The 9,448-nt window shown below is 51.7% G+C and overlaps 29 non-coding genes and 12 pseudogenes across 29 annotated transcripts; all 41 read right to left on the reverse strand.

The window, feature by feature from the left end:
- Positions 1 to 111: 111 nt before the first annotated feature.
- On the reverse strand, positions 112 to 230 carry LOC131099810 (5S ribosomal RNA). Its single transcript, XR_009118582.1, has one exon. It is a non-coding gene; the product is annotated as a 5S ribosomal RNA (ribosomal RNA).
- A 112-nt stretch (positions 231 to 342) lies between these two features.
- On the reverse strand, positions 343 to 461 carry LOC131099179 (5S ribosomal RNA). The gene has a single exon (XR_009118016.1). It is a non-coding gene; the product is annotated as a 5S ribosomal RNA (ribosomal RNA).
- Positions 462 to 573: 112 nt separating this feature from the next.
- Positions 574 to 682, reverse strand: LOC131140814 (5S ribosomal RNA; annotated as a pseudogene).
- A 112-nt stretch (positions 683 to 794) lies between these two features.
- On the reverse strand, positions 795 to 913 carry LOC131098861 (5S ribosomal RNA). The gene has a single exon (XR_009117712.1). It is a non-coding gene; the product is annotated as a 5S ribosomal RNA (ribosomal RNA).
- Positions 914 to 1,025: 112 nt separating this feature from the next.
- Positions 1,026 to 1,134, reverse strand: LOC131141157 (5S ribosomal RNA; annotated as a pseudogene).
- A 112-nt stretch (positions 1,135 to 1,246) lies between these two features.
- LOC131098200 (5S ribosomal RNA) lies at positions 1,247 to 1,365 on the reverse strand. Its single transcript, XR_009117077.1, has one exon. It is a non-coding gene; the product is annotated as a 5S ribosomal RNA (ribosomal RNA).
- A 112-nt stretch (positions 1,366 to 1,477) lies between these two features.
- Positions 1,478 to 1,586, reverse strand: LOC131142201 (5S ribosomal RNA; annotated as a pseudogene).
- A 112-nt stretch (positions 1,587 to 1,698) lies between these two features.
- Positions 1,699 to 1,817, reverse strand: LOC131101129 (5S ribosomal RNA). Its single transcript, XR_009119163.1, has one exon. It is a non-coding gene; the product is annotated as a 5S ribosomal RNA (ribosomal RNA).
- A 112-nt stretch (positions 1,818 to 1,929) lies between these two features.
- Positions 1,930 to 2,048, reverse strand: LOC131097483 (5S ribosomal RNA). The gene has a single exon (XR_009116386.1). It is a non-coding gene; the product is annotated as a 5S ribosomal RNA (ribosomal RNA).
- Positions 2,049 to 2,160: 112 nt separating this feature from the next.
- On the reverse strand, positions 2,161 to 2,279 carry LOC131099811 (5S ribosomal RNA). Its single transcript, XR_009118583.1, has one exon. It is a non-coding gene; the product is annotated as a 5S ribosomal RNA (ribosomal RNA).
- A 112-nt stretch (positions 2,280 to 2,391) lies between these two features.
- LOC131099180 (5S ribosomal RNA) lies at positions 2,392 to 2,510 on the reverse strand. The gene has a single exon (XR_009118017.1). It is a non-coding gene; the product is annotated as a 5S ribosomal RNA (ribosomal RNA).
- A 112-nt stretch (positions 2,511 to 2,622) lies between these two features.
- On the reverse strand, positions 2,623 to 2,731 carry LOC131140815 (5S ribosomal RNA; annotated as a pseudogene).
- Positions 2,732 to 2,843: 112 nt separating this feature from the next.
- LOC131099016 (5S ribosomal RNA) lies at positions 2,844 to 2,962 on the reverse strand. Its single transcript, XR_009117858.1, has one exon. It is a non-coding gene; the product is annotated as a 5S ribosomal RNA (ribosomal RNA).
- A 112-nt stretch (positions 2,963 to 3,074) lies between these two features.
- On the reverse strand, positions 3,075 to 3,183 carry LOC131141158 (5S ribosomal RNA; annotated as a pseudogene).
- A 112-nt stretch (positions 3,184 to 3,295) lies between these two features.
- Positions 3,296 to 3,414, reverse strand: LOC131098201 (5S ribosomal RNA). The gene has a single exon (XR_009117078.1). It is a non-coding gene; the product is annotated as a 5S ribosomal RNA (ribosomal RNA).
- A 112-nt stretch (positions 3,415 to 3,526) lies between these two features.
- Positions 3,527 to 3,645, reverse strand: LOC131143038 (5S ribosomal RNA). Its single transcript, XR_009133093.1, has one exon. It is a non-coding gene; the product is annotated as a 5S ribosomal RNA (ribosomal RNA).
- A 112-nt stretch (positions 3,646 to 3,757) lies between these two features.
- Positions 3,758 to 3,866, reverse strand: LOC131142328 (5S ribosomal RNA; annotated as a pseudogene).
- Positions 3,867 to 3,978: 112 nt separating this feature from the next.
- LOC131098251 (5S ribosomal RNA) lies at positions 3,979 to 4,097 on the reverse strand. Its single transcript, XR_009117127.1, has one exon. It is a non-coding gene; the product is annotated as a 5S ribosomal RNA (ribosomal RNA).
- A 112-nt stretch (positions 4,098 to 4,209) lies between these two features.
- LOC131142962 (5S ribosomal RNA) lies at positions 4,210 to 4,328 on the reverse strand. Its single transcript, XR_009133021.1, has one exon. It is a non-coding gene; the product is annotated as a 5S ribosomal RNA (ribosomal RNA).
- Positions 4,329 to 4,440: 112 nt separating this feature from the next.
- LOC131097606 (5S ribosomal RNA) lies at positions 4,441 to 4,559 on the reverse strand. Its single transcript, XR_009116504.1, has one exon. It is a non-coding gene; the product is annotated as a 5S ribosomal RNA (ribosomal RNA).
- A 112-nt stretch (positions 4,560 to 4,671) lies between these two features.
- On the reverse strand, positions 4,672 to 4,790 carry LOC131099222 (5S ribosomal RNA). Its single transcript, XR_009118057.1, has one exon. It is a non-coding gene; the product is annotated as a 5S ribosomal RNA (ribosomal RNA).
- Positions 4,791 to 4,902: 112 nt separating this feature from the next.
- Positions 4,903 to 5,020, reverse strand: LOC131099489 (5S ribosomal RNA). Its single transcript, XR_009118318.1, has one exon. It is a non-coding gene; the product is annotated as a 5S ribosomal RNA (ribosomal RNA).
- A 112-nt stretch (positions 5,021 to 5,132) lies between these two features.
- On the reverse strand, positions 5,133 to 5,250 carry LOC131099466 (5S ribosomal RNA). The gene has a single exon (XR_009118299.1). It is a non-coding gene; the product is annotated as a 5S ribosomal RNA (ribosomal RNA).
- A 112-nt stretch (positions 5,251 to 5,362) lies between these two features.
- On the reverse strand, positions 5,363 to 5,471 carry LOC131141391 (5S ribosomal RNA; annotated as a pseudogene).
- A 112-nt stretch (positions 5,472 to 5,583) lies between these two features.
- Positions 5,584 to 5,702, reverse strand: LOC131101140 (5S ribosomal RNA). Its single transcript, XR_009119166.1, has one exon. It is a non-coding gene; the product is annotated as a 5S ribosomal RNA (ribosomal RNA).
- Positions 5,703 to 5,814: 112 nt separating this feature from the next.
- LOC131098176 (5S ribosomal RNA) lies at positions 5,815 to 5,933 on the reverse strand. Its single transcript, XR_009117054.1, has one exon. It is a non-coding gene; the product is annotated as a 5S ribosomal RNA (ribosomal RNA).
- Positions 5,934 to 6,045: 112 nt separating this feature from the next.
- Positions 6,046 to 6,164, reverse strand: LOC131099812 (5S ribosomal RNA). Its single transcript, XR_009118584.1, has one exon. It is a non-coding gene; the product is annotated as a 5S ribosomal RNA (ribosomal RNA).
- A 112-nt stretch (positions 6,165 to 6,276) lies between these two features.
- On the reverse strand, positions 6,277 to 6,395 carry LOC131099181 (5S ribosomal RNA). Its single transcript, XR_009118018.1, has one exon. It is a non-coding gene; the product is annotated as a 5S ribosomal RNA (ribosomal RNA).
- Positions 6,396 to 6,507: 112 nt separating this feature from the next.
- LOC131140816 (5S ribosomal RNA) lies at positions 6,508 to 6,616 on the reverse strand (annotated as a pseudogene).
- Positions 6,617 to 6,728: 112 nt separating this feature from the next.
- LOC131098862 (5S ribosomal RNA) lies at positions 6,729 to 6,847 on the reverse strand. Its single transcript, XR_009117713.1, has one exon. It is a non-coding gene; the product is annotated as a 5S ribosomal RNA (ribosomal RNA).
- Positions 6,848 to 6,959: 112 nt separating this feature from the next.
- LOC131141159 (5S ribosomal RNA) lies at positions 6,960 to 7,068 on the reverse strand (annotated as a pseudogene).
- Positions 7,069 to 7,180: 112 nt separating this feature from the next.
- Positions 7,181 to 7,299, reverse strand: LOC131098202 (5S ribosomal RNA). The gene has a single exon (XR_009117079.1). It is a non-coding gene; the product is annotated as a 5S ribosomal RNA (ribosomal RNA).
- A 112-nt stretch (positions 7,300 to 7,411) lies between these two features.
- LOC131142202 (5S ribosomal RNA) lies at positions 7,412 to 7,520 on the reverse strand (annotated as a pseudogene).
- A 112-nt stretch (positions 7,521 to 7,632) lies between these two features.
- Positions 7,633 to 7,751, reverse strand: LOC131143404 (5S ribosomal RNA). The gene has a single exon (XR_009133452.1). It is a non-coding gene; the product is annotated as a 5S ribosomal RNA (ribosomal RNA).
- Positions 7,752 to 7,863: 112 nt separating this feature from the next.
- Positions 7,864 to 7,982, reverse strand: LOC131097484 (5S ribosomal RNA). Its single transcript, XR_009116387.1, has one exon. It is a non-coding gene; the product is annotated as a 5S ribosomal RNA (ribosomal RNA).
- A 112-nt stretch (positions 7,983 to 8,094) lies between these two features.
- Positions 8,095 to 8,213, reverse strand: LOC131099813 (5S ribosomal RNA). The gene has a single exon (XR_009118585.1). It is a non-coding gene; the product is annotated as a 5S ribosomal RNA (ribosomal RNA).
- Positions 8,214 to 8,325: 112 nt separating this feature from the next.
- LOC131099182 (5S ribosomal RNA) lies at positions 8,326 to 8,444 on the reverse strand. The gene has a single exon (XR_009118019.1). It is a non-coding gene; the product is annotated as a 5S ribosomal RNA (ribosomal RNA).
- Positions 8,445 to 8,556: 112 nt separating this feature from the next.
- On the reverse strand, positions 8,557 to 8,665 carry LOC131140818 (5S ribosomal RNA; annotated as a pseudogene).
- A 112-nt stretch (positions 8,666 to 8,777) lies between these two features.
- On the reverse strand, positions 8,778 to 8,896 carry LOC131099017 (5S ribosomal RNA). Its single transcript, XR_009117859.1, has one exon. It is a non-coding gene; the product is annotated as a 5S ribosomal RNA (ribosomal RNA).
- A 112-nt stretch (positions 8,897 to 9,008) lies between these two features.
- On the reverse strand, positions 9,009 to 9,117 carry LOC131141161 (5S ribosomal RNA; annotated as a pseudogene).
- Positions 9,118 to 9,229: 112 nt separating this feature from the next.
- Positions 9,230 to 9,348, reverse strand: LOC131098203 (5S ribosomal RNA). Its single transcript, XR_009117080.1, has one exon. It is a non-coding gene; the product is annotated as a 5S ribosomal RNA (ribosomal RNA).
- Between the last annotated feature and the right edge of the window lie 100 nt (positions 9,349 to 9,448).

Here is a 9,448-nt window from a genome sequence, read left to right on the forward strand (position 1 = left end):
GCCAGATCAACTGAAAAGATCCTATTTGAAGGCGACGCAGGCCAAACTAGACTCCAGCAAAAAGTGTCAAACAGCGCCCTCTGCAGTCAGGCAAGAGCAGAAACCATAAAAAGCTCACAGCACCTGGTATTCCCAGGCGGTCTCCCATCCAAGTACTAACCAGGCCCACCCCTGTTTAGCTTACGAGATCGGACGAGATCGGGCATTTTCAGGGTAGTTTGGCCGTAAGCTGCCAGGTCAACTGAAAAGATCCTATTTGAAGGCGACGCAGGCCAAACTAGACTCCAGCAAAAAGTGTCAAACAGCGCCCTCTGCTGTCAGGCAAGAGCAGAAACCATAAAAAGCTTACAGCACCTGGTATTCCCAGGCGGTCTCCCATCCAAGTACTAACCAGGCCCGCCCCTGCTTAGCTTCCGAGATCGGACGAGATCGGGCGTTTTCAGGGTAGTACGTCCGTAAGATGCCAGGTCAACTGAAAAGATCCTATTTGAAGGTGACGCAGGCCAAACTAGTCTCTGGCAATAAGTGTCAAACAGCGCCCTTTGCTGTCAGGCAAGAGCAGAAACCATAAAAAGCTTACAGCACCTGGTATTCCCAGGCGGTCTCCCATCCAAGTACTAACCAGGCCCGCCCCTGCTTAGCGTCCGAGATCGGGCGTTTTCAGGGTAGTATGGCCGTAAGCTGCCAGATCAACTGAAAAGATCCTATTTGAAGGCGACGCAGGCCAAACTAGACTCCAGCAAAAAGTGTCAAACAGCGCCCTCTGCTGTCAGGCAAGAGCAGAAACCATATAAAGCTTACAGCACCTGGTATTCCCAGGCGGTCTCCCATCCAAGTACTAACCAGGCCCGCCCCTGCTTAGCTTCCGAGATCGGACGAGATCGGGCTTTTTCAGGGTAGTATGTCCGTAAGCTGCCAGGTCAACTGAAAAGATCCTATTTGAAGGTGACGCAGGCCAAACTAGACTCCAGCAAAAAGTGTCAAACAGCGCCCTTTGCTTTCAGGCAAGAGCAGAAACCATAAAAACCTTACAGCACCTGGTATTCCCAGGCGGTCTCCCATCCAAGTACTAACCAGGCCCGCCCCTGCTTAGCTTCCGAGATCGGGCGTTTTCAGGGTAGTATGGCCGTAAGCTGCCAGGTGAACTGAAAAGATCCTATTTGAAGGTGACGCAGGCCAAACTAGACTCCAGCAAAAAGTGTAAAACAGCGCCCTCTGCTGTCAGGCAATAGCAGAAACCATAAAAAGCTTACAGCACCTGGTATTCCCAGGCGGTCTCCCATCCAAGTACTAACCAGGCCCGCCCCTGCTTTGCTTCCGAGATCGGACGAGATCAGGCGTTTTAAGGGTAGTATGGCCGTAAGCTGCCAGGTCAACTGAAAAGATCCTATTTGAAGGTGACGCAGGCCAAACTAGACTACAGCAAAAAGTGTCAAACAGCGCCCTTTGCTTTCAGGCAAGAGCAGAAACCATAAAAACCTTACAGCACCTGGTATTCCCAGGCGGTCTCCCATCCAAGTACTAACCAGGCCCGCCCCTGCTTAGCTTCCGAGATCGGCCGTTTTCAGGGTAGTATGGCCGTAAGCTGCCAGGGCAACTTAAAAGATCCTATTTGAAGGCGACGCAGGCCAAACTAGACTCCAGCAAAAAGTGTCAAACAGCGCCCTCTGCTTTCAGGCAAGAGCAGAAACCATAAAAAGCTTACAGCACCTGGTATTCCTAGGCGGTCTCCCATCCAAGTACTAACCAGGCCCGCCCCTGCTTAGCTTCCGAGATCGGATGAGATCGGGCGTTTTCAGGGTAGTATGGCTGTAAGCTGCCAAGGCAACTGAAAAGATCCTATTTGAAGGCGACGCAGGCCAAACTAGACTCCAGGAAATAGTGTCAAACAGCGCCCTCTGCTGTCAGGCAAGAGCAGAAACCATAAAAAGCTTACAGCACCTGGTATTCCCAGGCGGTCTCCCATCCAAGTACTAACCAGGCCCACCCCTGTTTAGCTTACGAGATCGGACGAGATCGGGCGTTTTCAGGGTAGTATGGCCGTAAGCTGCCAGATCAACTGAAAAGATCCTATTTGAAGGCGACGCAGGCCAAACTAGACTCCAGCAAAAAGTGTCAAACAGCGCCCTCTGCAGTCAGGCAAGAGCAGAAACCATAAAAAGCTCACAGCACCTGGTATTCCCAGGCGGTCTCCCATCCAAGTACTAACCAGGCCCACCCCTGTTTAGCTTACGAGATCGGACGAGATCGGGCATTTTCAGGGTAGTTTGGCCGTAAGCTGCCAGGTCAACTGAAAAGATCCTATTTGAAGGCGACGCAGGCCAAACTAGACTCCAGCAAAAAGTGTCAAACAGCGCCCTCTGCTGTCAGGCAAGAGCAGAAACCATAAAAAGCTTACAGCACCTGGTATTCCCAGGCGGTCTCCCATCCAAGTACTAACCAGGCCCGCCCCTGCTTAGCTTCCGAGATCGGACGAGATCGGGCGTTTTCAGGGTAGTACGTCCGTAAGATGCCAGGTCAACTGAAAAGATCCTATTTGAAGGTGACGCAGGCCAAACTAGACTCTGGCAAAAAGTGTCAAACAGCGCCCTTTGCTGTCAGGCAAGAGCAGAAACCATAAAAAGCTTACAGCACCTGGTATTCCCAGGCGGTCTCCCATCCAAGTACTAACCAGGCCCGCCCCTGCTTAGCGTCCGAGATCGGGCGTTTTCAGGGTAGTATGGCCGTAAGCTGCCAGATCAACTGAAAAGATCCTATTTGAAGGCGACGCAGGCCAAACTAGACTCTAGCAAAAAGTGTCAAACAGCGCCCTCTGCTGTCAGGCAAGAGCAGAAACCATATAAAGCTTACAGCACCTGGTATTCCCAGGCGGTCTCCCATCCAAGTACTAACCAGGCCCCCCCCTGCTTAGCTTCCGAGATCGGACGAGATCGGGCTTTTTCAGGGTAGTATGTCCGTAAGCTGCCAGGTCAACTGAAAAGATCCTATTTGAAGGTGACGCAGGCCAAACTAGACTCTAGCAAAAAGTGTCAAACAGCGCCCTTTGCTTTCAGGCAAGAGCAGAAACCATAAAAACCTTACAGCACCTGGTATTCCCAGGCGGTCTCCCATCCAAGTACTAACCAGGCCCGCCCCTGCTTAGCTTCCGAGATCGGGCGTTTTCAGGGTAGTATGGCCGTAAGCTGCCAGGTGAACTGAAAAGATCCTATTTGAAGGTGACGCAGGCCAAACTAGACTCCAGCAAAAAGTGTCAAACAGCGCCCTCTGCTGTCAGGCAATAGCAGAAACCATAAAAAGCTTACAGCACCTGGTATTCCCAGGCGGTCTCCCATCCAAGTACTAACCAGGCCCGCCCCTGCTTTGCTTCCGAGATCGGACGAGATCAGGCGTTTTAAGGGTAGTATGGCCGTAAGCTGCCAGGTCAACTGAAAAGATCCTATTTGAAGGTGACGCAGGCCAAACTAGACTACAGCAAAAAGTGTCAAACAGCGCCCTCTGCTGTCAGGCAAGAGCAGAAACCATAAAAAGCTTACAGCACCTGGTATTCCCAGGCGGTCTCCCATCCAAGTACTAACCAGGCCCGCCCCTGCTTAGCTTCCGAGATCGGACGAGATCGGGCGTTTTCAGGGTAGTATGGCCGTAAGCTGCCAGGGCAACTGAAAAGATCCTATTTGAAGGTGACGCAGGCCAAACTAGACTCTGGCAAAAAGTGTCAAACAGCGCCCTTTGCTGTCAGGCAAGAGCAGAAACCATAAAAAGCTTACAGCACCTGGTATTCCCAGGCGGTCTCCCATCCAAGTATTAACCAGGCCCGCCCCTGCTTAGCGTCCGAGATCGGGCGTTTTCAGGGTAGTTTGGCCGTAAGCTGCCAGGTCAACTGAAAAGATCCTATTTGAAGGCGACGCAGGCCAAACTAGACTCCAGCAAAAAGTGTCAAACAGCGCCCTCTGCAGTCAGGCAAGAGCAGAAACCATAAAAAGCTTACAGCACCTGGTATTCCCAGGCGGTCTCCCATCCAAGTACTAACCAGGCCCACCCCTGTTTAGCTTACGAGATCGGACGAGATCGGGCATTTTCAGGGTAGTATGGCCGTAAGCTGCCAGGTCAACTGAAAAGATCCTATTTGAAGGCGACGCAGGCCAAACTAGACTCCAGCAAAAAGTGTCAAACATCGCCCTCTGCTTTCAGGCAAGAGCAGAAACCATTAAAAGCTTACAGCACCTGGTATTCCCAGGCGGTCTCCCATCCAAGTACTAACCAGGCCCGCCCCTGCTTAGCTTCCGAGATCGAATGAGATCGGGGGTTTTCAGGGTAGTATGGCCGTAAGATGCCAAGGCAACTGAAAAGATCCTATTTGAAGGCGACGCAGGCCAAACTAGACTCCAGCAAAAAGTGTCAAACAGCGCCCTCTGCTGTCAGGCAAGAGCAGAAACCATAAAAAGCTTACAGCACCTGGTATTCCCAGGCGGTCTCCCATCCAAGTACTAACCAGGCCAGCCCCTGCTTAGCTTCCGAAATCGGACGAGATCGGGCGTTTTCAGGGTAGTATGGCCGTAAGCTTTAAGGGCAACTGAAAAGATCCTATTTGAAGGTGACGCAGGCCAAACTAGACTCCAGCAAAAAGTGTCAAACAGCGCCCTCTGCTGTCAGGCAAGAGCAGAAACCATAAAAAGCTTACAGCACCTGGTATTCCCAGGCGGTCTCCCATCCAAGTACTAACCAGGCCAGCCCCTGCTTAGCTTCCGAAATCGGACGAGATCAGGCGTTTTAAGGGTAGTATGGCCGTAAGCTGCCAGGTCAACTGAAAAGATCCTATTTGAAGGTGACGCAGGCCAAACTAGACTCCAGCAAAAAGTGTCAAACAGCGCCCTCTGCTGTCAGGCAAGAGCAGAAACCATAAAAAGCTTACAGCACTAGTATTCCCAGGCGGTCTCCCATCCAAGTACTAACCAGGCCAGCCCCTGCTTAGCTTCCGAGATCGGACGAGATCGGGCGTTTTCAGGGTAGTATGGCCGTAAGCTTTAAGGGCAACTGAAAAAATCTTATTTGACGGCGACGCAGGCCAAACTAGACTCCAGCAAAAAGTGTAAAACAGTGCCCTCTGCTGTCAGGCAAGAGCAGAAACCATAAAAAGCTTACAGCACCTGGTATTCCCAGGCGGTCTCCCATCCAAGTACTAACCAGGACCACCCCTGCTTAGCTTCCGAGATCGGACGAGATCGGGCGTTTCAGGGTAGTATGGCTGTAAACTGCCAGGTCAACTGAAAAGATCCTATTTGAAGGTGACGCATGCCAAACTAGACTCTGACAAAAAGTGTCAAACAGCGCCCTTTGCTGTCAGGCAAGAGCAGAAACCATAAAAAGCTTACAGCACCTGGTATTCCCAGGCGGTCTCCCATCCAAGTACTAACCAGGCCCGCCCCTGCTTAGCTTCCGAGATCGGCCGTTTTCAGGGTAGTATGGCCGTAAGCTGCCAGGGCAACTTAAAAGATCCTATTTGAAGGCGACGCAGGCCAAACTAGACTCCAGCAAAAAGTGTCAAACAGCGCCCTCTGCTTTCAGGCAAGAGCAGAAACCATAAAAAGCTTACAGCACCTGGTATTCCTAGGCGGTCTCCCATCCAAGTACTAACCAGGCCCGCCCCTGCTTAGCTTCCGAGATCGGATGAGATCGGGCGTTTTCAGGGTAGTATGGCTGTAAGCTGCCAAGGCAACTGAAAAGATCCTATTTGAAGGCGACGCAGGCCAAACTAGACTCCAGGAAATAGTGTCAAACAGCGCCCTCTGCTGTCAGGCAAGAGCAGAAACCATAAAACGCTTACAGCACCTGGTATTCCCAGGCGGTCTCCCATCCAAGTACTAACCAGGCCCACCCCTGTTTAGCTTACGAGATCGGACGAGATCGGGCGTTTTCAGGGTAGTATGGCCGTAAGCTGCCAGATCAACTGAAAAGATCCTATTTGAAGGCGACGCAGGCCAAACTAGACTCCAGCAAAAAGTGTCAAACAGCGCCCTCTGTAGTCAGGCAAGAGCAGAAACCATAAAAAGCTCACAGCACCTGGTATTCCCAGGCGGTCTCCCATCCAAGTACTAACCAGGCCCACCCCTGTTTAGCTTACGAGATCGGACGAGATCGGGCATTTTCAGGGTAGTTTGGCCGTAAGCTGCCAGGTCAACTGAAAAGATCCTATTTGAAGGCGACGCAGGCCAAACTAGACTCCAGCAAAAAGTGTCAAACAGCGCCCTCTGCTGTCAGGCAAGAGCAGAAACCATAAAAAGCTTACAGCACCTGGTATTCCCAGGCGGTCTCCCATCCAAGTACTAACCAGGCCCGCCCCTGCTTAGCTTCCGAGATCGGACGAGATCGGGCGTTTTCAGGGTAGTACGTCCGTAAGATGCCAGGTCAACTGAAAAGATCCTATTTGAAGGTGACGCAGGCCAAACTAGTCTCTGGCAATAAGTGTCAAACAGCGCCCTTTGCTGTCAGGCAAGAGCAGAAACCATAAAAAGCTTACAGCACCTGGTATTCCCAGGCGGTCTCCCATCCAAGTACTAACCAGGCCCGCCCCTGCTTAGCGTCCGAGATCGGGCGTTTTCAGGGTAGTATGGCCGTAAGCTGCCAGATCAACTGAAAAGATCCTATTTGAAGGCGACGCAGGCCAAACTAGACTCCAGCAAAAAGTGTCAAACAGCGCCCTCTGCTGTCAGGCAAGAGCAGAAACCATATAAAGCTTACAGCACCTGGTATTCCCAGGCGGTCTCCCATCCAAGTACTAACCAGGCCCGCCCCTGCTTAGCTTCCGAGATCGGACGAGATCGGGCTTTTTCAGGGTAGTATGTCCGTAAGCTGCCAGGTCAACTGAAAAGATCCTATTTGAAGGTGACGCAGGCCAAACTAGACTCTAGCAAAAAGTGTCAAACAGCGCCCTTTGCTTTCAGGCAAGAGCAGAAACCATAAAAACCTTACAGCACCTGGTATTCCCAGGCGGTCTCCCATCCAAGTACTAACCAGGCCCGCCCCTGCTTAGCTTCCGAGATCGGGCGTTTTCAGGGTAGTATGGCCGTAAGCTGCCAGGTGAACTGAAAAGATCCTATTTGAAGGTGACGCAGGCCAAACTAGACTCCAGCAAAAAGTGTCAAACAGCGCCCTCTGCTGTCAGGCAATAGCAGAAACCATAAAAAGCTTACAGCACCTGGTATTCCCAGGCGGTCTCCCATCCAAGTACTAACCAGGCCCGCCCCTGCTTTGCTTCCGAGATCGGACGAGATCAGGCGTTTTAAGGGTAGTATGGCCGTAAGCTGCCAGGTCAACTGAAAAGATCCTATTTGAAGGTGACGCAGGCCAAACAAGACTACAGCAAAAAGTGTCAAACAGCGCCCTTTGCTTTCAGGCAAGAGCAGAAACCATAAAAACCTTACAGCACCTGGTATTCCCAGGCGGTCTCCCATCCAAGTACTAACCAGGCCCGCCCCTGCTTAGCTTCCGAGATCGGCCGTTTTCAGGGTAGTATGGCCGTAAGCTGCCAGGGCAACTTAAAAGATCCTATTTGAAGGCGACGCAGGCCAAACTAGACTCCAGCAAAAAGTGTCAAACAGCGCCCTCTGCTTTCAGGCAAGAGCAGAAACCATAAAAAGCTTACAGCACCTGGTATTCCTAGGCAGTCTCCCATCCAAGTACTAACCAGGCCCGCCCCTGCTTAGCTTCCGAGATCGGATGAGATCGGGCGTTTTCAGGGTAGTATGGCTGTAAGCTGCCAAGGCAACTGAAAAGATCCTATTTGAAGGCGACGCAGGCCAAACTAGACTCCAGGAAATAGTGTCAAACAGCGCCCTCTGCTGTCAGGCAAGAGCAGAAACCATAAAAAGCTTACAGCACCTGGTATTCCCAGGCGGTCTCCCATCCAAGTACTAACCAGGCCCACCCCTGTTTAGCTTACGAGATCGGACGAGATCGGGCGTTTTCAGGGTAGTATGGCCGTAAGCTGCCAGATCAACTGAAAAGATCCTATTTGAAGGCGACGCAGGCCAAACTAGACTCCAGCAAAAAGTGTCAAACAGCGCCCTCTGCAGTCAGGCAAGAGCAGAAACCATAAAAAGCTCACAGCACCTGGTATTCCCAGGCGGTCTCCCATCCAAGTACTAACCAGGCCCACCCCTGTTTAGCTTACGAGATCGGACGAGATCGGGCATTTTCAGGGTAGTTTGGCCGTAAGCTGCCAGGTCAACTGAAAAGATCCTATTTGAAGGCGACGCAGGCCAAACTAGACTCCAGCAAAAAGTGTCAAACAGCGCCCTCTGCTGTCAGGCAAGAGCAGAAACCATAAAAAGCTTACAGCACCTGGTATTCCCAGGCGGTCTCCCATCCAAGTACTAACCAGGCCCGCCCCTGCTTAGCTTCCGAGATCGGACGAGATCGGGCGTTTTCAGGGTAGTACGTCCGTAAGATGCCAGGTCAACTGAAAAGATCCTATTTGAAGGTGACGCAGGCCAAACTAGTCTCTGGCAATAAGTGTCAAACAGCGCCCTTTGCTGTCAGGCAAGAGCAGAAACCATAAAAAGCTTACAGCACCTGGTATTCCCAGGCGGTCTCCCATCCAAGTACTAACCAGGCCCGCCCCTGCTTAGCGTCCGAGATCGGGCGTTTTCAGGGTAGTATGGCCGTAAGCTGCCAGATCAACTGAAAAGATCCTATTTGAAGGCGACGCAGGCCAAACTAGACTCTAGCAAAAAGTGTCAAACAGCGCCCTCTGCTGTCAGGCAAGAGCAGAAACCATATAAAGCTTACAGCACCTGGTATTCCCAGGCGGTCTCCCATCCAAGTACTAACCAGGCCCCCCCCTGCTTAGCTTCCGAGATCGGACGAGATCGGGCTTTTTCAGGGTAGTATGTCCGTAAGCTGCCAGGTCAACTGAAAAGATCCTATTTGAAGGTGACGCAGGCCAAACTAGACTCTAGCAAAAAGTGTCAAACAGCGCCCTTTGCTTTCAGGCAAGAGCAGAAACCATAAAAACCTTACAGCACCTGGTATTCCCAGGCGGTCTCCCATCCAAGTACTAACCAGGCCCGCCCCTGCTTAGCTTCCGAGATCGGGCGTTTTCAGGGTAGTATGGCCGTAAGCTGCCAGGTGAACTGAAAAGATCCTATTTGAAGGTGACGCAGGCCAAACTAGACTCCAGCAAAAAGTGTCAAACAGCGCCCTCTGCTGTCAGGCAATAGCAGAAACCATAAAAAGCTTACAGCACCTGGTATTCCCAGGCGGTCTCCCATCCAAGTACTAACCAGGCCCGCCCCTGCTTTGCTTCCGAGATCGGACGAGATCAGGCGTTTTAAGGGTAGTATGGCCGTAAGCTGCCAGGTCAACTGAAAAGATCCTATTTGAAGGTGACGCAGGCCAAACTAGACTACAGCAAAAAGTGTCAAACAGCGCCCTCTGCTGTCAGGCAAGAGCA

The sequence above is a fragment of the Doryrhamphus excisus genome, chromosome 13, assembly GCF_030265055.1.
Source record: "Doryrhamphus excisus isolate RoL2022-K1 chromosome 13, RoL_Dexc_1.0, whole genome shotgun sequence".
NCBI classification, from domain to species: domain Eukaryota; kingdom Metazoa; phylum Chordata; class Actinopteri; order Syngnathiformes; family Syngnathidae; genus Doryrhamphus; species Doryrhamphus excisus.